The 25,986-nt window shown below is 34.6% G+C and overlaps 1 long non-coding RNA gene and 1 pseudogene across 1 annotated transcript in view; one reads left to right on the top strand and one right to left on the bottom strand.

Annotated features, from left to right (window-relative positions):
- The window catches only part of LOC120221170, a 53,274-nt gene extending 27,640 nt beyond the window's left edge, over positions 1-25,634 (bottom strand). The window contains exons 1-2 of the long non-coding RNA XR_005525749.1: positions 25,476-25,634; positions 20,448-20,577 (exon numbers count right to left, since the gene is read on the bottom strand). This is a non-coding gene — a long non-coding RNA (uncharacterized LOC120221170). The remainder of the gene's footprint in view (positions 1-20,447; positions 20,578-25,475) is intronic.
- On the top strand, positions 1,257-1,446 carry LOC120221169 (annotated as a pseudogene).
- Positions 25,635-25,986: the final 352 nt, after the last annotated feature.

Raw genomic sequence — 25,986 nt, 5'->3', positions numbered from 1 at the left:
AAACTATCAATAAATTGAAGTCAACAGCCCTTGTCTCTTGTTTCTTTGCCCACTTATCCACATTTCAAGGGTGAGGGTGAAATATTCATTCTTCGGGTTTCTTGAATTCTTTTCCACCCATTGGTTTTCATAAAATTTTTGATTTTTATGTGCTTTCAAGTGACTTTATTTCAAAGTGCTATCAGACCTAAAGACATTTTATCTTGTGTCTTTGTGTAATGGATGATGCTAAAACTATCAAGCATCCAAGATAAGTGGGCTTTCCATTCACACAAAGGATTTTTTCTCTACAAAGTGGGAAAGGTGATATAGATACATTTGACTTCATTATTTTGTCACTTCAGAATCAAATGGATTCTGAAAAGAATAGACACTAGTCTTAGAATTTTGGAAAAGTTCATTTTTTTCCTTCTCTTTGTATTTTCAGGGTAACTGTTGTTAAATGGTTTGCTAAGCCCTAATCATTAAAGACTTTACACAGTTAAATTTGAGGATTAGGTATTTACCAATTCCCAGATTTAGAAATTAATCCAGGATGTACATGAGCTGAAATTGGCATATACGTGCTTTCAACTCTACCAGATGTTCTGAGAAATCTTTGGAAACTTAGGGATTACTACCAGCATATTGATTTGGTGCAACTCATTTGGCTAGATCTGTCAGAATGAATAGATTTACTCAGCAATATTTGACACAAAGAAATATAGGAAAATTCATATAGATGTATCCTGCCTGGATTTTAAGACATTTTGACTTCAATTCTTCTAACATGAGAAGATTTTGATTGTATATTTCTGACTAATTTTGGGAAAAATAGTGTTCAAAATAAAAGTTTTTTGAGATTATATAAATTAAACTTAAAAAGCTTCAGAACTCTGTTACCAATTTGATGGAAAAACATTCAAACTTTTGTAAAGGTCTGAGTAAGTTTACGTCTGGATGGGTAACTTTTTTTGTCAGAAACATTCCAGGTTCCTACAAATTCTAATAAACCTTGAACTGTCAAATCAAGTTGACTAATAAAAGAGTCAATTAGGTTCTGTAAATAAAATACATTTAAGACAGAATAATCAATTGTTGTTATCTGTCTGTCGCAAAGATTCAGAAAGATATGTGGACATTTTCTTAGATACTGGCTAAGACAATGAAGCTAAACAAGACATTGCAATTTTACATTCTCAAGAGGAATCATATGACTCAGTGACCTTTCTTAGTTGTTGGCTGACCTGATGGGGCATCCTGATCTGGAAGTCCTGTGCTGAGATGCTTCAAAGCCTTGTTAAAAATGTTTGGGACCTCATAAAGTCTGACTATACTCAGATTTACCAGGAGATTTGGGTAGGAATTGGGTTGATGAGCTTCATCATTTATAAAACCTGAAATGATGATAAAAGAAGTAAAGCTCTGAAAGCTTTGAGTCCTGCACCTGCTAATGGTCATCATTAACCGGTTTTACTTCAGAGTACGCATCAGATGGAATGTCAGTCTGGCTGCCAATCTCAGCAAGCTCTGTTAGATAGGAAAATGGAACATTGCTGTGCACTTGTAGATGTATTGTTTCCTTTCTGACATGGATAAATGTACCCAGGATGTGGTTAAAAAAAAAAAAAAAAAGAGGAATCAAGTCAAAATTGTAGTCAATAGCCTGGGCAGTTTGCTTCTAGAAGCCCTGTTTAAACTGTTGGATCAAATCTTAGGTCCTTTTAATACTGAAATCTCTTGTTGCATGGTTACCAGTGGTAGCAGGAAATTTCAAGAGAACCAGAGACTTGTTTTTTAACTTAAGTATTTTTTTGGACACTTTTCTAATCACAGATAACTGTCTGACCTAAAGTGTTATGCCAGAATCAGAAGTGAATGTAATACATGGTTTTCTAGTAATCCTGTTTGATAATTGTTTTCTTTATTCATTTTGCTTGTACATTTATTTCTAACTTATCTATTTATTTCTAAAAATTATTTGAGGCAACATAAGCTTTACAAACAACTTTACAAAAAAACAGTCTGGAGGAGAGCATAGGAAACTGAGGTAAAAGGTTTATTCTAAGCTTGCTGGTATACAAGTCAAGATGAAAATTATATATTTATATATATAGGTTTATATAACATTAGGAGGCCTATCAGCTACTCACATGACATAATTATTTTCCAGAGATGTCAAGGAAAAAGTCTAAAATAAATGTTTACATAAAAATTTTATTAGACTGTATTTAGCCTTGTTGTTATGTAAGCTCATCAATACATTAGATTCGATGTAAGTAATTTGCAATTTATTGTGGAAGTCTCTACTTTTTTATTATAAGTTAGTTGGATGGAAGGAAAATAGGCATTATATTCCTTTATTCTCTTTCCAAACCCCAAAATATGTTGGGCAATATTAAGTGCATACCTAGAGCTTAAAATTATAGAGTGAAGGAGATGATAAAAGATTGTAAGTGTTCATTTCCTTGTTATACCAGGTGTTGAAAACAAATAATTCTTGGGATTCTTCTTATGGACATGTTAAATTATCAGCTATGTAGGAAATTTTCATTGGGTCTACTAGGAGATATCTACTAACAGAATGTAAATCATGGTTGCAATAATAGTAAGTTTTCTTAATTTTATTTACAGTAAATAATTAAAAAGAAAGATCAGTTTGGAATTGTTAACAGCAAACCCCATAGCAACCTTCTGAAAATTTCAAGTAATTTTCTTTTTAATGTTAGTAACTAAACTGGGACATTCCTCAGTTTAGTTTCTTTAGGTACTTATAATATAATTTTTAGTATTATAGGATTTAGTGATGTGTTTTTATGAATAAAGTTTATTTTTAAGTTTTAGAATTACAGGAAAACTGAGCAGATAATAAAGGGTGCCCATATAACTCCGCACCACCCCCAGAATAATTTCTACTATCATTATATTAATATGGCATAATTGTGACAATTAATGAACCAATGTTGATATATTATTAACAAAAATATGTAGTCTATTCAGAGTCCCTTAGGTTTTATCTAATGCCTTTTTTTGCTCTGGGAACCCATCCATGCTACCATGTTCCATTCAGTTGTAAAGTCTTGTTAGTCTCCTCTGACCTGTGGCAGTTTCTCAGACTTTCCTTGTTGTTGATGACTTTAAAAGTTTTGAGTACTATTAGATAGGTATATTATAGGATAGCCCCTATTGAAATTTGGTTGATGTTTTTCTCACTATCAGACTGGAGTTATGAGGGAAAAAACACAGAGGTATCAGACTAGAGTTATGAGGAAAAAACACAGAGGTACAGTGCTATTTTTGTGACATTATATCAAGGGTATATACGATCAAATTGACTTGTTACTGATAAAGTTGACCCTGATCACTGTGACTGAGGCAGAGTTTGTCAGGTTTTTCCACTGTATAGTTTCTCTTTATTCCCTCTTTCCAGACTCTTTGTAAGGAAATTGGTATTCAGAGCCCAAGTTTGAGGAGTAGATGTTATGCTCCTCCTTTGATAGAATAAAATATCTACGTAATTTATTTGGAATTTGTCTGCACAAGACATTCATGTTTTTTCCTCCATTTATTTTTTATTTACTCATTCATTCATTTGTGCAAATGTGGATTCATGATATTTATGTGATTGCCTTAATAGTTCTGGTTTGGCCTTGGCCATTGGGAGTTCTTTCATTTTTCTCCTGTGCTCCTTTGACATAACCCTGAAAAAAATTATTTATTTTTTAACTTCTCTCTCTCTCTATTTATTTATTTTGAGGAGAGCTTGCATTCAAGTAGTGGAGGGGCAGAAGGATAGGGAAGGAGAGAATCTGTTTTTTTTAATATTTATTTTTGAGATATATAGAGAAAGACAGAGTGTGATCAGGGGAGGGGCAGAGAGAGAGAGGGAGACACAGAATCCAAAGGAGACTCCAGGCTCTAAGTTGTCAGCAGAGAGCCCAATGTGGAACTCACAAGCTGTGAGGTCATGAACCAAGCTGAAGTCAAATGCTTAATCGACTGAGCCACTCAGGCTTTCCAAGGGAGGGGGAGAATCTTAAGCCAGTTCCATGCTCAGCAGGGAGCTCAACATGGGGCTGGAACTCAGGACTATAAGATCATGACCTGAGCCAAAATCAAGAGTCTGATGCTTAACTGAATCAGCCTCCCAGATGCTCCAGAGAAAATGCCTTTCTTTCTGACATTACAAAATGCCTCAAGCTCCTGTTGTATATTCCCTGCCCCTGGCATAGAATCAATGATTTCCCAAGGAATACTGTTTTTTTTTTTTTTAAACTGGAAAATTGAAACCACAATCAGAGTGCTAAATGTGTCCATAGCTGTTACTCCAGTGTCATTTCTTTTAGGCACTCTCAACTGACAAAGCCAAGAATTATATGTAATTACATTAATATGTGTTAATACACCTATCTATAATTATTTATCTATAAATACATCTATATCCATATTAAATGTAAGTTCTTAACTAATGTCTGTAATTCTAATCCATTATCAACTGCATCATTTAGCCTCCTCTTGCACAGCTATAAATTTCCATTCCAACAGTAAGAAGCCTGGATCCCATCATACCATCCATTTACTTAATATTCAATTCATGTTTACTTGAATAGTAGTATTTGCATTTTTAATGTGTACTCCCATAAGAATCAGTTTTATCTTATCTTTCCCTTATCAACAGTTTTAATTATTTAGATCAGACATTTATAAAGCATGTAACTCAAAAAAGGCAGAATATACCATCTTCTCAACCTTATATGCAACGTACACCAAGATAAAACACATTCCAAGCTATAGAATACATTGAAACTTTTTTTAAGTTTTTAACTTTAATCATATAGTGTAACTGCATTCCTTAATCAAGTCTATTTCTTGATTTATCTCTCTCTCTCTCTCTGAGTCTCATTTCCCCTTTGCTCCTTTGTTTTGTTTCTTAAATTCCACATATGAGTAAAATCATAATATTGCTCTTTCTCTAACTGACTTATTTACTTAGAATTATACTCCCTAACCCCCATCCATGTTGTTGGCAATGGCAAGATTTCATTCTTTTTTCTGTGGCTGAATAATATTCCATTATATATATACCACATCTTCTTCATCCATTCACCAATCAATGGACACTTGGGCTGCTTCCATATCTTAGCTATTATGAATAATGCTGTTATAAACATCAGGGTTCATGTAGCTCTTTGAATTAGTTTTTTTTTTTTTTTGGTAAACACACATTAGTGTGATTGCTGGATCATAGAGTAGTTCTATTTTTAACTTTCTGAGGAAACTGCATACTGTTTTCCAGAGTGGCTCGGCCAGTTTGCATTTTCACCAATAGTGCAAGAGTGTTCCTATCTCTCCACATCCTTGTCAACACTTGCTGTTTCTTGTATTGCTGATTTTAGCCATTTCTGACAGGTGTGAAGTGATATCTCATTGTAATTTTGATTTGTATTTTTCTGATGATAAGTTATGATGGGCATCTGTTCATATGTCTGTTGACCATCTGAATGTCTTCTCTGGAAAAATGTCTTTTCATGTCTTCTGACCATTTTTAATTAGATTATTAACTTTTTGGGTGTTGAGATTGATAAGTTCTTTATATATTTTGGACACTAACCCTTTATTGGACATGTCATTGCCAAATATCATTTCCCATTCCATATGTTGCCTTTCAGTTTTGTTGATTGTTTCCTGCCTGTGCAGAAGCTTTTTATTTTGATAAAGTCTCAATACTTCAATTTTGCTTTTGTTTTCCTTGCCTGAGGGGACTTATCTAGAAAAAAGTTGCTACTGGTGATGTCAGAGAAATTACTGCCCGTGTTCTTTTCTAGGGTTTTTATGTTTTAAGGTCTTAAATTTAGGACTTTAATTCATTTTGAGTTTATTTTTATATGTGGTGTAAGAAAGTCATCCAGTTTCATTCTTTTGCATGTTACTGTACAGCTTTCCCAACATCATTTGTTGAAAAGACTGGATTTTTCCCACTGGATATTCTTTTATTTTTTGTCAGAGATTAATTGACCATATAGTTATGGGATGATTTCTGTGTTTTTTATTGTGTTCTATTGATCTATGGGTCTATTTTTGTGTTAGTGTCATTCCTGTTTTGATTACTATAGCTTTGTAATATAACTTTAAATCCAGAATTGTGATGCCCTCAGCTTTCCTTTTCTTTGTCAAGATTGCTTTGGGTATTCAGGGTCTTTGTGGTTCTTTGCAAATTTTAGGATTGTTGTAGTTCTGAGAAATTCTATTGATATTTTGAAAAGGGTTGCATTATATGTGGAGATTTGCTAAAAATAAATATATTTTTTAATTGTTTTATTTGAGAGAGAGAGAGGACAAGAGAGCAGGGGAGAGGGGCAGAGGAAGAAGGAGACAGAGAGAGAGAGAGAAAGAGAGAGAGAGAGAGAGGGAGGGAGAACATCTTAAGCAGGCTCCATGCTTTGCACAGTGCTTGATGTGGGTCTCAATCCCACGACTCTGGAATCATGAACTGAGCTGAAATCAAGAGTCAGACACTCAACCGACAGCCATCCAGGCATGATGTACTGGTAGTATAGACGTTTGAACAATGTTTGTTCTTCCATGAGCGTGGAATGTCTTTCCATTTCTTTGTGTCATGTTCAATTGCTTTCATCAGTGTTTACAGTTTTCAGAGTACAGGTCTTTCACCTCTTTGGTTAGGTTTATTTCTAGGTATCATACTTTGGGTGCAAAAAAAATGGGATTTTAAAAAAAATTCTTTTTCTTGTTTCATTATTGGTGTACAAAAATGCAACAGATATCTGTAGATTCATTTTGTATCCCTTGACTTTACTGAATTTTTTAAATCATTTTTTGGAGTTTTTTGGTGGAGACTTTCAGGTTTTCAGTATGTAGTTACACCATATATAGTATTATATCATCTGCAAACACTGAAAGTTTTACTTCTTCCTTACCAATCTGGAGCCTATTATTTCTTTTTGTTGTCCAATTGCTATGACTAACACTTCCTTTACCATGTTGAATGAAACTGGTGACAGTGGATATCCTTGTCTTATTCCTGAACTTAGGTGAAAGGATCTCAGTTTTTTCCCCATTGAGGATAATATTAGCTGCATGTTTCTCACATATGGCCTTTATTATGTTGAGGTATGTTCCCTCTATACCTACTTCATTGAGGGTTTTTCTCATGAATGGATGTTGTACTCTGTCAAATGCTTTTTCTGCATCTATTTAAATGATCATATGGCTCTTACCCTTTCTCTTATTGATGTGATGTATCAAGTTGATTGGCTTGTGAACACTGAACCACCCTTGTAACCCAGGAATAAATCCCACTTTATCATGTACATTTGGATTCATGTTGTTATTGAAATACTTGTTGAAGATTTTTGCATATATGTTCATCAGAAATATTGGCTTATATTTCTCTAATATTGTTAATGTCTTTATCTGGTTTTGGTATCAGGATGATACTAGCTTCACAAAATGAATTTGGAAGATTTCATTCCTTTTCTATTTTTTGGAATAATTTGAGAAGAATAGGTATTAACTCTTCCTTACATGTTTCATAGAATTTTCCTGTGAAGCCACTGGTACTGGACTTTTGTTCATTGGGAGATTTTTTGACTACTGATTCAATTTCTTTGCTGTTAATCAGTCTCTTGAAATGTTCTATTTCTTCCTGTTTCAGTTTCGATGGGTTACATGTTTCTAGGAATTTATTCATTTCTTCTATGTTGTTCAATATTTTCGGCATATTGTTTTTAATAATATTCTTTTATAATCGTTTAAATTTCCATGTGCTTTTGTTATTTCTCCTCTCTTATTTGTGATTTTATTTATTTGAGTACTTTCTCTTTTTTTCTTGATGAGTCTGGCTAGAGATTTATCACTTTTGTTGTTTTCAAAGAACAAGCTCTTATTTTATTAATCCATTGTTTTCTTTTGTTATTAGTTTCTATGTCATTTATTTCTACTCTAATATTTGTTTCCTTCCTTCTGCTGGTGTTAGATTTTGTTTGCTATTCCTTTTTTAGCTCCTTTAACTAAGCTTAGTTTGAGATTTTTCTTGCTTCTTGATATAGGACTATATTGCTATAAACTTCCCTCTTAGAACAGTTTTTGCTGCACACCAAAGAGTTTTAATCATTGTATTTTCATTTTCATTTGTTTCCATGTACCTTTTAATTTTTTCTTTGATTTCCTGTTTGACTCATTCACTGTTTAGTTGTATGTTATTTAACCTCCATATATTTATAGCATTTCTAGATTTTTTCTTGTAGCTAATTTCTAGTTTAATAGCATTGTGGTCAGAAAATATCCATGGTATAACTTCAACCTTTTTAAAATTTGTTGAGGCCTATTTCAGGTCCTAATCTATTCTAGAGAATGTTCCTTGTACACTTGAAAAGAATGTGTAGTCTGCTCCTTTAGGATGGAATGTTCTGCATATATCTGTTAAATCCATTTGTTCCAGTGTGTCATTCAAAGCCATTGTTTTCTTGTTGATTTTCTGTTTAGATGATCTGTCCATTGCTGTAAGTGGGGTGTTAAAGTTCCCTACTTTTATAATATTATTATTGATTAGTTACTTTATGTTTATTTGTTTTCTGGCTTTAGAAGTTTTTATTTAAATTCTAGTTTTAAGATACACTATAATACTAGTTTCTGGTGTACAATATAGTGATTCAACACTTCCATAAAACATTACAACATCCGGTGCTCATCACAAGTGCACTCCTAATCCCCACTACTGATTTAATCCATCCTCCTGCCTACCTCAAATCTGGTATCTTTTATGTTTGTTTGTTTTTTAATTACTTAATTTATTTTTAAATTTACATACAAGTTACTTAGCATATAATGTGACAATGGTTTCAGGAGTAGATTCCATAATGCCCCTTACCCAATTAGCCAATCCACCCTCCCACAGCAACCCTCTGTCCTCTATATTTAAGAGTCTCTTATGTTTTGCCCCCTCCCTGTTTTTATATTTCTTTTGATTCCTTTCCCTTATGTTCATCTGTGTTGTATCTTAAATTCCTCTTATGAGTGAAGTCATATGATATTTGTGTCTCTCTGACTAATTTCACTTAGCATAATACCCTCCAGGTCCATCCACATAGTTTGCAAATGGCAAGATTTTATTCTTTTTGATTGCCAAATAATACTCCATTGTGTGTGTGTGCGCGCATATATGTGTGTGTGTGTGTGTGTGTGTGTGTGTGTATGTATGTATATAGCACATCTTTATCCATTCATCCATCGATGGACATTTGGGATCTTTCCATAATTTGGATATTGTTGATAGTGCTGCTATAAACATTGGGATGCATGTCCCCTTAGAAACAGCACACTTATGTCCTTTGGGTAAGTACCTAGCAGTGCAATTTCTGAGTCTTAGGTTAGTTCTATTTTTAACTTTTTGAAGAACCACCATACTGTTTTCCAGAAAGGCTACACCAGTTTGCATTTCCACCAGCAGTGCAAAAGTGATCCTCTTTCCCCACATCCTTGCCAACATCTGTTGTTGTTAATGTTAACCAGTTTGACGAGTGTGAGGTGGTATCTCACTATGGTTTTGATTTGTATTTCCCTGATGATGAGTAACATTGAGGCTTTTTACATGTGTTTGTTAGCCATTTGGGTGTCTTCTTTGGAGACGTGTCTATTTTTGCCCATTTCTTCACTGGATTGTTTTGGGATGTTGAGTTTATAGATTTTGGATACTAACCCTTTATCTGATATGTCAATTGCAAATATCTTCTCCCATTCCATCGGTTGACTTTCAGTTTTGCTGTTTCTTTCGCTGTGCAGAAGCTTTTTATTCTGATAAGGTCCCAATAGTTCATTTCTGCTTTTGTTTCCCTTGTCTCAAGAGATATATTGAGTAAGAAGTTGCTGTGGCCAAGGCCAAAGAGGTTTTTACCTCCTTTCTCCTTGAGGATTTTGATGGCCTCTTATCTTACATTTAGGTTTTTCATCCATTTTGAGCTTATATTTATGTATGGTGTAAGAAAGTGGTCCAATTTCATTATTTTGCATGTCACTCTCCAATTTCGCCAGCACCACTTACTGAAGAGGCTCTCTTTCTTCCACTGGATATATTCTTTACTACTTTGTCAAAGATGAGTTGGGAATATGTTTGTGGGTCCAATTCTGGGCTCTTTCTCTGTTTCAGTGATCTGAGTGTCTGGTTTTGTGCCAGCACCATACTGTCTTGATGATTACAGTTTTGTAATACAACTTGAAGTCTGGGATTGTGATGCCTCCAGCTTCGGTTTTCTTTTTCAAGAATGCCTGACTTATCAAGGTCTTTTCTGATTCCATATAAATTTTAGAATTGTTTGTTCTACCTCTGTGAAGAATGCTAGTGTTATTTTGATAGGGATTGTATTGAATATGTAGACTGCTTTGGGTAGTATTGATATTTTAACAATGTTTGTTTTTCCAATCCAGGAGTATGGAATATTTTTCCATTTTTGTGTGTGTGTGTCTTCTTCAATTTCTTTCATAAGCTTTTTAGAGTCTTCAGTGTATATATAGATTTTTCACCTCTTTGATTATTCCTAGGTATTTTATCGTTTTTGGTCCAATTGTAAGTGGGATCAATTCTTTCAATTCTCTTTCTGTTACTTCATTACTGGTGTATAGGAGTGAAACCAATGTCTGTGCATTGATTTTCTATCCTGTGACTTTGCTGAATTCATGTATCAGTTCTAGAAGCATTTTGGTGGAATTTTTTGTTTTTCCCATATAGAGTATCATGTCATTTCCGAAGAGGGAAACTTTGACTTTTTTTTTGGCTAATTTGGATGCCTTTTATTCATTTATGTTGTCTGATTTCTGAGGTTAAGACTTCTAATAACTATGTTGAATAACAGTGGTGAAAGTGGACATCACTGTCTTGGTCCTGACCTTAGGGGGAAAGCTCTCAGTTTTTCCCCCATTGAGGATGATATTAGCAGTGGGTTTTTCATAGATAGCTTTTATGATCTTGAGGTATGATCTTTCTATCCCTACTTTGTTGAGGGTTTTTATCAGACAAAAGGATGCTGTGTTTTGTGAAATGCTTACTCTGCATCTATGGAGAGGATCATGTTCTTGTCCTATTTTTTTATTGATGTGATGTATTGCATTGATTGTTTTGCGGATATTGAACCAGCCCTGCATCCCAGGTATAAATCCCATTTGGTCATGGTGAATAATTCTTTTTAATGTATTGTTGGATCTGGTTGGCTACTATGTTGCTGAGGATTTTTGCATCCATGTTCATCAGAGAAATTGGTCTGTAGTTCTCCTTTTACTGGGGTCTTTGTCTGGCTTTCGAATCAAGGTAATGCTGGCTTCCATTTCTATTTTTTGGAACAGCTTCAAAAAACTAGGTGTTAACTTTCATTCTAGATTTTATTTATTTGGGTTCTTTCCTTTTTCATTTTGACCAAACTGGCTAGGGGTTTATCAATTTTGTTAATTCTTTCAAAGAACCAGATCCTGGTTTCATTGATTTGTTCTACTGTTTGTTGTTGTTGTTTGGTTTGGTTTGGTTTGGTTTGGTTTTGGTAGCATTGATTTCTGCTCTAATATTTATTATTTCCTGTCTTCTGCTGGTTTCAGGTTTTATTTGCTGTTCTTTTTCCAGCTCCTTAAAGTGGAAAGTTAGGCTGTGCACCTGAGACCTTTCTTCCTTCTTTAGGAAGGCCTGGATTGCTATGTGTTTCCTTCTTATGACTGCCTTTGCTGCATCTCAGAGGTTTTGGGCTGTGTGTTATCATTTTCATGAGCTTCCATGTACTTTTTAACTTCTTCTTTAACTTCTTGGTTAGCCCATTCATTCTTTAACAGATCTTCTTTAGTCTCCAAGTATTTGTTATCTTTACAAAGTTTTTCTTGTGGTTGATTTCAAGTTACATAACGTTGTGGTCTGAAAATATGCACAGTATGAGCTCAATCTTTTGTATTTGCTGAGGGCTGATTTGTGTCCCAGTATCTGGTCTATTCTAGAGAATCTTCCATGTGCACTTGAGAAGCATGTGTATTCTGCTGAATGTTCTGAATATATCTATTAAGTCCATCCAGTCCAGTGTGTCATTCAAAGCCATTGTTTCCTTATTGATTTTCTCTTTAGATGATCTGTCCGTTACTCTAAGTGGGATGTTGAAGTCCCTCCACTATTATGGTATTATTATCAATGAGTTTCCTTATGTTTGTGATTGATTTATACATTTGGGTGTTCCAAGTATGGAGCATAAATGCTTTCAATTGGTAAATCTTCTTCATGGATAGACGTTTAATTATGATATAATGCATTCTTCATCTCTTATTATAGTCTACATTTTAAAATCTAGATTGGCTGGTATAAGTATGGCTACTCTGCCTTTCTTTTGGTGACCATTAGCATGATAGATAGTTCTCCATCTCCTTATTTTCTTTTTTTTTTTTAATATTTTTATTTATTTCTAGGAGAGAGAGAGACAGCGTGAGCAGGGGAGGGTCAGAGAGAGAGGGAGACACAGACTCTGAAATAGGCTCCAGGCTCTGAGCTGGCAGTCAGCACAGAGCCCGACGCGGGGCTCTAACCCATGAACCGCGAGATCATGACCTAAGCGAAAGTCGGACGCTTAACCGACTAAGCCACCCAGGAGCCCCTCCATCTCCTTATTTTCAATCTGAAGGCGTCTTTAGGTTTAAAATGGGTCTTTTTTAAATAGCATATAGATGGATCTTGTTTTCTTATTCATTCTGTTACTTTATGACTTTTGATTGGAATGTTTAGTCCATTGACATTTATACTGAGTACTGAAAGATACGATATTGCTATTATGTTGTCTATAGAGTTGGAGTTTTTGAGTGTGTTCTCTGGACCTTTCTAGTCTTTGTTGCTTTTTGTCTTTTTTTTTTTTCTTTTTTCTTTTTTTTTTTTTACTTTTCTCCCCTCAGAGAATCTTCCTTAAAATTTCTTGCAGGGCTGGTTTAGTGGTCATGAAGTCCTTTAACTTTTGTTTGTCTAGGAAACTGTTTCTCTCTCTTTCTATTTTGAATGACAGCATTGCTGGATAAAGAATTCCTGGCTGCATATTTTTCCAGTTCAGCAAACTGAATATAATCTGCCATTCCTTTCTGACCTTCCAAGTTTCTGTGGATTGGTCTGCTGCAAACCTGATCTGTCTTTCCTTATAGATAAAGGACTTTTTTCCCTTGCTGTTTTCATGATTATATATTGTTTACACCCAATAGGTATTGAACTATACATACAAACAAAAAGCTATAACATATTGCAGATGGTGGCTTTCTTCAGAGCATAGAGAAATAACAAAGACCTTTTCTGTTTCCATACTTCCACTTGCAAAATAATAGATAAGGAAAACTGTTGTGTTATAATCTATGGCTCTGGGATAGCTGGGATTGTATTTATTATTCTTTTCTCTCTTTACTCTTATTCAAAGGCCAATAGTTAGCAGATTTTATTTGAGCTCTAGGGCCTTAGTAATAAAATGTCTTTGGCTGATGTCCCTTTTGACATTTATGGCATGCTAAATCAAACTAGACTTTTATTAAAGCCTTCATGCTGCTTTTATTTTATTCATTCTCTCCTTTTTTATCATTTCAGTATTTACAAAAGACACTTATTTGGTAGAGTTTCTTGATCCATGTCTCTCAACTGCTCAATTTCATTCTTAACATCTGACTTTATGTGTTCTTATGATCTAGATTCAGGTGACAAGTCACAAGAAGTTTGCCTCCCCCACCAGGGTTTTCAATTTTATATAATGTTGATAAACTAGAATTACTTTGTTATTCTGAAAATGCCCAACCATTCAACCTTCCAGGGACTTTGCAAAGGAAAACAGTGGCTCCACAGCTTTCTGCTCTTGTAACCAGGGAGAATGATTCTAACACAACAGGAATATATGCTACTATTTTCTGCTTTTGACCAAATTCTTGCAAATCAGCGCACTCTCTCTCTCTTCTCTTTCCCTCCCTCTCACTTTCACTCTTTCATTCCATGAATTATAGTTTCACATTTCAGATTATAGGTTAGAATTTTTTCACAGGATGCCTTATGAACTTGACACAATCTTTTCCAAGAAATCTAACATGAAATTCATTTTAAAACATTCTTGAGTCTTTTGCTCATCCTGTGGGTTTTTCTTTCCATTGACAGAAAACATGACCATTGATCAAAATCTCAGTGCTAACCCTGACTCTGTTACAGAGACTTTGAAAAATCATCTCTGACCTTATTTTCCACCCTCATCACGCTGATGCCTTCATGAATTCTACCCAATGAAACCCTACTACATGTGATGTAGTTATATGGGCACAAAGACAAATAAGGCATTTTTAATAAGATAGGAGGTAAGAATAGAAATTTTGTTTTCTGTTCCCATTGTGTTAAGTAGATTTATTTGATTTTATGTGGAAGAATTTCCACATTTATTTATTCACGTAACAATTATTTTGTAGATTACTATTTACTAAACTGCAGTTTACTCTGACACAATTATATTTGGAACAATTTCCACATTTATTTATTCATGTAACAAATAATTATTTAGTAGATTACTGTTTACTAAACTTACGGTTTACTCTGAGACAATCAATGAAGAGCAAATGGGCAAGATTACTGCCTTTATGGATCTTCTCGATAATGGGGAGAAAATTATTAAATAATGCCATCAAATTACATAATTACAATAGAATAGTAATTGCTGTAAAGTTACAGTATAGGGTGTAGCATATGTGATATTTACACTGGTCTTCATTTGGGGTAAATGACTAAATTAAGACCTGGGTGATTAGACTGTAGTGTTAACCAGGCAAAAGTATATGTATGAAGGCCTCAAGGCAAGAAAATTCTTGGAATGTTTGATGGCTCCTGTGCCCAAGACAAATGGAATGTGGGTTGGGAGTTTTGTTTTATTTTGTTTTGTTTTGTTTTCCTTGGAGTTTTGAACATTCTTGTGGTGAGTATAGATCCTCTTTGGTGATCTTATCTTAGAAAAGAAATAGTAGGGGCGCCTGGGTGGCTTAGTCGGTTAAGCATCCGACTTTTGCTTAGGTCATGATCTCGCTGTTCTTGGGTTCGAGCCCCGCGTCGGGCTCTGTGCTGACTGCCTGCTCAGAGCCTGGAGCCTGTTTCAGTCTGTGACTCCTTCTCTCTCTGACCCTCCCCTGCTCGTGCTGTCTCTCTCTCTCCTAGAAATAAAAAAAAATAAATAAAAATATTAAAAAAAAAAAGAAAAGAAACTGTAGTCCATCACAGGCACAAAAAATCATTAATCTAAAAAAAATCTTACTTAAAAATACACTGGTTATGGTACTTCAAAATTTTAAATCCTACTGAATGATTCAATGTAAATTTACAAAGAATTGCTAAATATATACCTATCTGAATCCTGACAGTATTCCAGAGACTCTTTTGGAGTATCTAAACTTATGTACAATTAGTCTGCAGCACTTGAAGACACTTTACAAACATAATTTGAAAAACATATGTCATGAAGCTGTAATTTCAAAATAACTAGTTTTATGTGTCTACCTCCATAAAACAACTGATGTTTCAGCGCTAAGTAGGAATCTCAGGTTTCTTGAAATTTTTTTCTCAAAATAGCTATTGTAAATGATCCACTAAATATAACTACTGGAAAAAATATATATATTGCCTACTCACATTGACAAGCACAACTTTTGTTTAGTAAGGAGCCATGTTGATTAATTATTATGACTAATATTTTTGGAAATCAAATTGTTTAAGTGAATCATTGGGTTCTTTGCTTGTAAAATTCTGAGACAGATGAAATTCCTACTCTGCCCTTTGGTTTTCTTATTTCCCTATAAATGATTGTGTGATAGATAATGAATCTCAGCCTTCTGTAAATTTGATGTGATTTTATGTAGTAATGATTCCTTTTGACATTTCTAGTTCTGTTGAGTCTCAGGATCATTTACATTTGTTTTCTAAAAATCCATAAATTATTTTTAGTTACATGCATTTCATCTACAATTCCATACTTTTTAATGTACCTTTTTATACATATCACAAATTTCAGATTTCCATCTCTGCTTATAAATATCTTTAACTCCTTAAACTGGAGCGCATTACACAAATACTGTATGTACAAATATAAACAGATATGGTATCTATCAACATTTTGCTTCCAAACACTATGCTTAGTATACTTTAGGGGTCAGAAGCACTTGAATGCAAATCACAATAAAAACATATAAAATAAGTTCCAAAGTTTGTGTGTGTGTATCTGGGTGTTTTCTTCTAGGAGCTGAATATATTTAATAACTTAAACGGAATTAGCTTGCAAGTTTTTAAGTGCAATAATTTAATGATGTGTTTGTTTTAACGTGTAACTCCAGTTATAAGATTAATGTATAAAAGTATACTTGAAAAATGCTGGCCTTTAGTTTTATTTGTCAAAAGATTGTAATTCTTTTGTGTGTTCTTTTTTTTCTTTGTTTTTGGTGTTTAAGGAGAGCCTGAGGAGGAAGCTATGTCTTAGCTATGTCTTTTTTTCTTTGCTCATGCAATTATCCAGGGGGATACAATGGCCACAGATCTGTAGAGTGCTGAGCCATCAGTATTTTTGTCTTTTATGCAATTACATAAGTTCACATAACAGAAGCTCCCACAGAATTAGTGAGCTTCTGCGAAAGTGCATGATTCACTATACAGAATCGTGTATTAAATTTGAAGCTGCTCTGCCCTTCATCCTGGATTTGTCATTCTTGTTCGTTGGATAATCTAGGGCAGCTCATAACTTGTGTTTGCTGGAACATTCACAGCTCTGTTAAGGATCTGCTTTTGTGGATGCTTTAGATACTATCTGAACATTTTATAGCCTAAATCTTCTAGATTTGCAAGATTAAAGTAACTTATGATTTAATACTTATATGTATTTTTCACTGATGCTATTAACTTCATTTTTATGATCGTGAATATGCATTTAAATAGCATAGCCTAAATTTTCAGAATTTCTTCTCTTCTAATACAGTGTCTATTGATTCTCATTCTTATCACAAGGCTCACAGTTTACCAAAACTACATTTTAGTATCAAAGTGTACACTGCTCTCATATTTGTTAATATAAAGTGTAAACAAGACCACAGTTAAGGAAGATTAATCACTACTCCGCCCCCCTCCCCACATTTGACTTTTATGTTCTTGTGATGATTCCCGTTTATTGCAGCATAAAAATCTTACCTTGTCATGTGACATATAAAGCCATTCATTGTCTGGACTTTATCTTCCTTTCTCTCTTATCTTTGCCAACTTCTGCCTTTTATTAGAATCTAAATATGACTAAACTGCATATGTTTTCCCAAGATTTCCATCATATTTCCTGTTTGCTGATCCATTTTGATCCCACTGGAATGTCTTTTGCTTTTCAGTTAATTTTCTGCCTCAATTGTCAGATGTCACATCCAGGATCTTTACTTCACTGCTTAGCCTGAGTCAAGTGTCTTTTCTCTATTCTCCTTTGCCACATTATGTTAAATTCATCCTAAGTGTCTCTAATATATAGACTTCATGTAGATGGGGATGATTCCTTATTTATTCTGGTATAATCCTACACTGAGTGGCTACCTAATACATGACTCCGAATTGAAATGAATTGACTGGTTGTGAGACATCAGTCAACTAATGCCTTTGAACATGTGGACGAAATAAAAATACTGTTACAAACCCATAATTAATCAAAATGTTCTACTAATTGTCTGGTAAACTGAAGTTAACTAAACAACTCATTGCTTTGGTATTCTTAATAGAATATTTCTAAAATACATACAGTTCATTTGGATATTCTAGTGTACATGTATTATGGAGCTAATAGTACCTTTCTGATGAATTTATTGGTAATGTTCTGTCATTCAGTATATTCATGTCTACACAACTTTGATTACATGCTGGCTTGAATTGTTTGTTTTGTTCTTAGCAGCAGATTGCAAGATATTGAAAGGAATAAAATTTGTCCTATGTTAATCCTTCATTTAGTCAGCAGTCTTAGTCAAGAATGGATCACTACAATGTCCATATTTTAAAGAAGAGAAGTAAGAGAGAAAAAAACCGGCATGTCTTATGAGCAAATGATTGGAACAAAATCATAAGAGTTATATCTTATCAAGATTACTGCTCTGCCCATATTCAACAGGAAGGGATTATATGGGATCCATTCACCAGGAGGGTGGGAATCGTGGCAACCATGTTAGAATCTTTCCTTGTGGGGGGGAGGGTGGCTCAGTTGGTTAAGTGACCAACTTCTGCTCAGGTCATGCTCTCAGAGCTCATGAGTTCAAGTCCCGCATCGGGCTCTGTGCTGACAGCTCTGAGCCTGGATCCTTCTTCGGATTCTGGGCCTCCCTCTCTCTCTGTCCCCCTGCCCCCATCCCACTCATGCTTTGTCTTTCTGTCTCTCAAAAATAAACATTAAAAAATAATTTTAGAATCCTTCCTACCTCACTTTTCATAAAACTTTATCATTATTATAGATTATATAGGAGATGAAACCAAGTTTTTATTCCACTTAGGTTTAAAAAAATAGCTATTCATTTTAAATTATGCCTGCCCTACTACATTTTTGTGATTGTCAGATTTCTCTCAAATTTTATATCTCACACATAAATTCCATTATTTATTTATTTATTTTAATTTACAAAGTTCTTACAATTCCAATTATTTGGATTTTCTGCAAAGAAACTGAAGGTACTAGTGACTTTGGTGACATTAATTTAATGTTGAAAAGGAGGTAGAGTTTCTTCTACTCACTATTTCTTTCAAAAGGCAAAATCACCTGAGAAATATTTAATTGTCAATTTAAAATATCATTCTTACCAAACATCTGAGCTTTCAGTAGGTAGAATGTTTTATTAAATCACCTGATTCATTAATAAAATTTCACCGTCCTGACAGTCTTTTTTTATGTCCTATTCTCAAATAATGCAATTCTTTTCAAGTACTTTAAATGGCTCTGAAGCTAATAATCATGTGGAATGCCCTCCTTTTTTAACACAAAGAAGTATTTTAAAATGAACAACACAGGTCAGGCATACTTAAATCTTTTGCTGTACAGTTATGTTTTCTAACTCTAAAGCAAATGTAGCCATTTTATTTATTTTGTTATAGCAACTGAGTATTTGTAGTGTTCTGATGTCTGATTTCAAAGTCAAATGGAAACTTAGTGAACATTTCAGATTAGAACCTCTATATTTGTTATTAATTCTATAAGTAGTTTTATTTTTATTTCCTTTCCCCAGAAATCTTCAAGAGGTATGGAGTGACAACATATAAAATGCAAAGCATTATTCAAGTGTTCACCTTAGGAGAAAAGAATCCCTTTAAAATTTGAATTACAATAATTTTAGCTCAAATATTGCAAAGAGTACATACACAAACACTACATTCTACAGTTCAGAAAGAGCAGCCAGTAATGTCTGCATGGGACTGGGAATACCATTTTGCTGGAGAATTCCTTCTTAAAAAAAAAAAAAAAAAAAAGGAAGCTGGATGGTCATAAAGACATTTTCTGACACCAGGTACACAGTTGGCCTGGGTCCTACTGATGTTTAATGCAAGCATCAGTCGTTTTAGACCTACCTGGAATTTGATGGTACTACATATGTTAAATTTAGTTCATTAACTATGACTTATGGACTAGATAGTCTGAGCACATGGACTAGGTATTCTTAACATTAACTTAGTGCTAACTTTTGTCTGTTTAGCCAAACTTTGTGGGGAAGATTTAGATTGTCGAGGTGTGTGACTAGATATATTGAATAAGCTTACAATTATTAACACCAGCACTGTAAGCCAGTACTATAAGCCATCACTGTATTAATGCCTTACATTTTATAGGTAAGGACTATAATATAACAAAAGATCATTTAGCTACTGTTAGAGATGGAAGTTGAGCCCTGAATCATCCCCTCTCTACAAATGTTCCTGGACCTACTACAATTAGCACATTGGTGAGAAGCAACAAGTAAGTGAAAATACAGAGATCACATTATTATTCCAGTTACCAGAATCAGTTTTGAAACAAATATTCCCTACAGGGATTAACTTTCCTTCAGGAAAAGAAGCAGCATCAGGCATCATGGGGACCATATAACTTTTCCCAACTAAAACAGAATGAGGATCACACCAGGTTTTCCTTCAGCTGAATCAGAAAAGCTCTCTGAATCTTGCAAAGACTTTTACCTTCAGGGAGGAAAAGAGCCATGTGTTTGGTTTGTTCTGAGTTACTTATCCAATGTTGGATCTTACTTTTTGGAGTTTCATTCAACCAGGTTGGAGCTGCTTACCAACTTTTTCACAGCTTCAATCCATATTAGGATTGCCTGAAATAATATTCCAATATTATTTGGAGAAGTCAAGTGTGGTGCTGTGTTGTATTACCCCCTTTGGATATTTAATAGTCCTAACAGACCCTCTAGAGTATATTCATGCATAGATTTCATTTAAATGTAAAACATACGGAACATCAATAGAAGTAGAATTCAGGCAACCATCAGAGTTCTGAGAGACAGTCTTTGTGCACTTGAGATTCAGAGTCTCTGGCTACACTGCCAAGTTTGTATGAGGCATCTTAGCTTCAAAGGAGCAGCCTAGGGAAAAAAAAAAAATTTTAGGTAGTTCCTCACATGGTGGAGCCAGCCTCCTCAAACTGTTTGAACCAGTTGAGCGCTCTGTAAAGAAGCTAATCATGTATAGGACAAGATCACTAGGACAATTTTGGGCTTTATACAGCACATCATAAAACCTATTCCCTTTATCTGAGACAAGGGTCAAAAAGCTAGGCATCTCTAGATATAAAGATAGACCTTTACCATTCCAGCTATAAATCTGCTCTTCTTGTGTCCCCAGCCCTGAAAATATTTGTTAAATCCCATTAGTTAAGGTTGGGCTGTATCTGAGGTTGTGTAAATTTAATAACCTCTGCATTTAAGACCTTTGAATACTAGACTGAATTTGAAAAACCTTGGGTCACACTGTTAACAAAGGTACATAGACATGGGAATAGTGCTTGTCTATTTGATGGGCCTAATTGGTATTTTCTCATTTCTTAAACATGAATCACACATGTGTGCTCTATGGTGACTCTAAAATGCAATATGTAGGCCCTAGATCTGATAAACCTACCAGATATTTATATGATCCTAAGTAAGTCTTAGGATTAGGAATAATGTTTTTAAACACATAATGGAAAAAAAAAAAATTTGAATCCCTAAATGTTATATCTGAAAGTAATATTACACTGTTTGTTAACTAACTGGAATTTAAATTTTAAAATAAGATGGAAAATACATTTGTCTAAAATGCTGAATCTCTTCTTCCACTACCCAAGTAAAATTCCAGAATTAAGCTCAAATATTTAACATGCACTCAACTTGTTGCTTTGTGTAGATTATTCTTGCATTCTCAACTTTAATTTAAATCTAATAATAATGAAATTCTCATGTGGTCATGTTGACCAAAAACAAGCACAAATCTAAAATTCAACAGTAAATATTCAAAAGCTGAATATATTTGAAAAAGTTAAAAATATTGAATATTCAAAATATTCAAAATACCTTTCCCAAAATGTGACGTTAATCATACCAGGTCAAAACAGATAGTAATCTCATTGCTACTTGAATAGAAGTTAATTATATATCAGTCTTCACAACTAATAATAGGCTGACATACACTTAAATTGGAATTCACAAACATTGGAGAAAGTAGTTACAAATATGGAAAGGGAGAGAACTAGAATATAGTCCAGTGTGTGATACACATTGAAGGGATCTGCACAAACTTGTAGGCTGTAATAGAATTGCTAGATATAGATATAGAAGCAGATTAGATGTTTGTGTGTACGTTTTCTAGCTCTATCTGCCTAGAGCACTTGGAAGTGAAGAAATACTGATACATTGAACCTACCTAGCCCACAAATCTTGTTTTCTAATATACCGTTTTCTAGTGTTCCTTGGAGAATGATTGATATGAAATATGCACACAAATACAGATTCATTTTTAAAAGGAAAAAATAAAGGATCAGAGAGGTTTTATTACTTACACAAAGTCACAAGCAAATAAGTGTCAAGAGCACAGATTTCTGGTTCAAAGAGAAACATTACATCAGGCTGTTTGGGTTAAGATCCCAATATCTTGGGGCACCTGGATGGGTCAGTCAGTTAAGTGTCCAACTTCAATTCAGGTCATAATCTTGCAGTCTGTAGTTCAAGCCCTGTGTCTGGCTCTGTGCTAGTAGCTAGACCCTGGAAATGTTTTGGATTCTGTGTCTCCCTTTCTCTCTGCCCCTCCAACAATGATGCTCTTTCTCTCCTCTCTCTCAAAAATAAATAAACATTACAAAAAATTAAAAAAAGATTCCAACATCCTTCAGCTACTAGATTTGTGACCTTGGGCAAGGCTGTCAACCACTAGACCTTAATTAACATCCTGGGAATTAAATCTATATAATAATAGTAATATGTACTTCACAATAGGGTTGTGGTGAGGAGCTAAATGAGACAATGTACAAAAAACACTATTTGCTGTAATTACTATATGTGTTTACTTTCTATTGATATCATAGTTTTTTATCACAATGACTTTTTATTATAGGCAACCATGTCTATCTGGCTTCATAATTATGTACTTTTGGAAGAAAGACACAGAACTGAAGCAAGTCTATTACTGATGATGAAAACTATGTCAGAATATGGATTTTAAAACTTCATGGTATATTTGTAAGAAAGTGAGGAAAGTGGTCTAAATAGTACAGAATATAAGGGTACCTGAGTGGCTCAGTTGGTTAAGTGTCTTTAGCTCAGGTCATGATCTCATGGTTTGTGAGTTCAAACCCCATGTCAGGCTCTGTGCTGACAGCTTAGAGGTTGGGGCCTATGTCAGATTCTGTGTCTCTCTATTCCTCCCCTGCCTGTGGTCTGTTTCTCAAAAATAAACAAACATTATTTTTTTTAAATAGTACAGGATATAGAGATCGGACAAGAGTGGGAAGCATGGTTTGACAGAGATGTCAGGACCACATTCTACTGATCTGAGATTGAAATGCATATGACATTTTTTCCATTATTTTTTGAGTAAAATGGATGCACAATGTTAAATTAGTTTCAGTCATAAAACATAGTGACTACGTATGACTTTTCTTTGAAAGAACACTTTTGAGGGAATTTGGCTTTGCATCAGTATGCAATTTATTTTGGTGTAGGAGGGACAAAGAAATTGTCATTATGCTGCATATGGATAAAGGATAGTAACTGAATGGTTAATATGCTTAAACTGCATTGGAAAAAATCATAAATTCAAAATAATTGGAGATGAATTCAAATATAAAATAGGAAATTTCATAATTGTAAGTTACATAAATTTAATTGATTCTAGCTTTATGTAGTAACTTAAATTTGTCTAATAAATGATTTCACAAAGACACTCTGTAGGGAATGATTTAATTGATACATATCTAATTTGTAATTATTAGAAATCTATTGTTTCATAAAAATAATATAAATAATTGATGTGCTAAAATTATTATGTTTCTCCTACTACGTATGTTTAATTGTTTCCTTTGGAATCTTCTTCCTGTTAATTTACTCAGATATTTCTTTTGGTGACAATGCAAGGAAAAGTCCACAAAAGCAAGCCAACTGATCAAAAATTGATGTAATTACTTTTTTTTTTTTAATGACAACACAATATTCATTTGTATTCTGGATTTCATCCTTTTTTCTCTTCATTTTCTGCTGGCACAATGCAAAGTCCAAAAATATTAGAGCAGGGGAAAAAGAAGAAGTAAAGGTTAGAAATAATGAGCAAAATGGACAATCAGTCCTAGATAATTGACAGTGAACTCCGTATCACTGAAAGTAAGGGGCAACATCATTATCCCTATATTTCTGTGAAAACATGTGTGGGTCACTAAGCAGTATTGCTACCCTTACTTATTAAAGCATAGACCACTGGAATCTAGAAGAGCATAGCTAACTTTGGGGGTTTAATGAAGGTTTAAATGGGAATGAAACTTGCCCAACCTTGCATGTGAAACTTTACTTGACCCAGAAGCACTGTTCTACATTCTGCGAAGTCCAGGAAAGGTAAAAGGAAGGGAAAGAATGCATTACTATCCATTAATTGGTCCATTAGTGGGTTTTATTTTTTCTTGCACTTCATATTATCATATTTCAATCTTTTTTACAATAGATGTAATGTCAAAGGCATTATTAATTAAAAATTACTGTAGTAGCCATATAACCCAAAAATGATCACCATAAAGTTAGGAGGGAAACCCTGAAAGGATGAGACATAGCTATTATAATACAAGCAGAGCCTACTTCCAAAACAGTCTTTTTTTCCCCCCACTGCAAACAAATACTGATTGACTAATATAGTTATTTCTAAGTATGACTCTGGTTCCTTAATGCTGAGACATCTATCATCTTTAACACTTTTGTGTCCTACTCTCCGATTTTCACTCTGGTGCCGTCCTCAGGAAATGAGGTGAACCAAATTCCACAGTTTCATCTATAAACATGAATACAATGTAAGAAAGAACAGATCTGCCAGAATTTTTCAGTCACTCTCACAACAACACATAAAAATAAGAACTTTAATCACCATTGATATTATCACCTGTGAGATATGTCTGTGTGCATTTCCAGCTAAGAAGACGTAAATTATAGAAAACACTAAGTCACTTCAGGTGGTCTTCTTCTTACCTTTAAGTATTTTCTTGTCATGTTTAATAAGAAACATTCAAAAAATCACCTGCACCGTGAAGATATTTTGAAAGAAGATCGTTAGAGATACAAAGGGGAATTTGCCTCAATCTGTGTTGAGCTACCGAGCCAAACAATAGAAATAATTTTGAAGTAGGGTTGAAAAATTCAATCTAGGAAAAATTAGTTGTGGTAATTTTGGCGGAAAAGTGAGATCAATTTCTACTTGTAAAGTTGAAATGAATATTTTGCTAGTTACCTAAAATCTTTTCCTGAGATCCAACTGTTTGTGGAAGATTCAGTTCAGTCCATAAGCCCCTCCCATTCCATTCTGTCCCACCCTGTCCTGCTCTACTCATTAATAAGTGATCCAAATGCTGGGCTATGCTTGGAAATACCAGAACAATGAATAAAATCTTCATTTAGAAGAACGATCTTGCCAAGGCAGCTAAAAAACAATAAAAGCTCCTAACAAAGCAGAACATTACAAAAAAAGTGGGATGAAAGCGATGCTGTTGTTAGCTACCTGTGTCAGGGGAACGCGGGGGTGGGTGGGTGTTTATCAGGAGCCATAAAAAACTTTGATAGGAAAGGAGGAACCAGAAACCTGATGGGCAAGTACATGTCAAAAAGAGAGACAAGGTAAAACTCTAGGCAGACTGGCTTTCATGCCAAAGATCTGTGACATGAGAAAGCAGGGCATATTAGGAACATTTAAATTTCTTGGCTGCAGGTTGGGATGTTTTCACATATATCATCTTATGTGTTTTTCAAAATAAACTCACCAGGCAGAAAGAGTGTGTTATGCCCGGGTCGCGAGACCCCAAAGAACACCAAGGAACCAATTCCGATGCAAACACAGGAGGGTCTTTTTTCAAGCTCCAGCAGGCACTCTAATGCACCCCAGCGATGGAGCCCTGAACTCAGGGTTGCAGGGCTTCTTACTGCGGTTACGGTGGGATTCGGGGGCTTTCCAGCGTGGCAGTCCCGGATAGGTTGATTTTTAGTATAGGCTGTCTTGTCAGTACCCGATTGGCTCGTCCCATATGGCCTGACCGCAAACTGCCAACAGGAACATCTTGGGACATAGGTGCCTCTTTTAAACTGATTGGCTGTTGCTGTTGCTAGGGAAGTAACTAAGGGCAGGCTACCTAAGTACTTCCTGCTGTTTTTACTGGGACTGGGTTCGAGCCTGGTTCGCCCTCAAGGTGGAGGCTTTTCCTAAAATGGAGTCAGTTAGATTTAGGTCTCACAGGTGTTCTCCACTTCCCACATTTTTCATGTAATAAAATAACT

The sequence above is a fragment of the Hyaena hyaena genome, unplaced genomic scaffold (assembly GCF_003009895.1).
Source record: "Hyaena hyaena isolate Hyena2069 unplaced genomic scaffold, ASM300989v1 scaffold_763, whole genome shotgun sequence".
In the NCBI taxonomy this organism is placed as follows: Eukaryota; Metazoa; Chordata; class Mammalia; order Carnivora; family Hyaenidae; genus Hyaena; species Hyaena hyaena.
The sequence above is the reverse complement of the archived record's forward strand: the minus strand, read 5'-3'. Positions and strand labels throughout refer to the sequence as shown.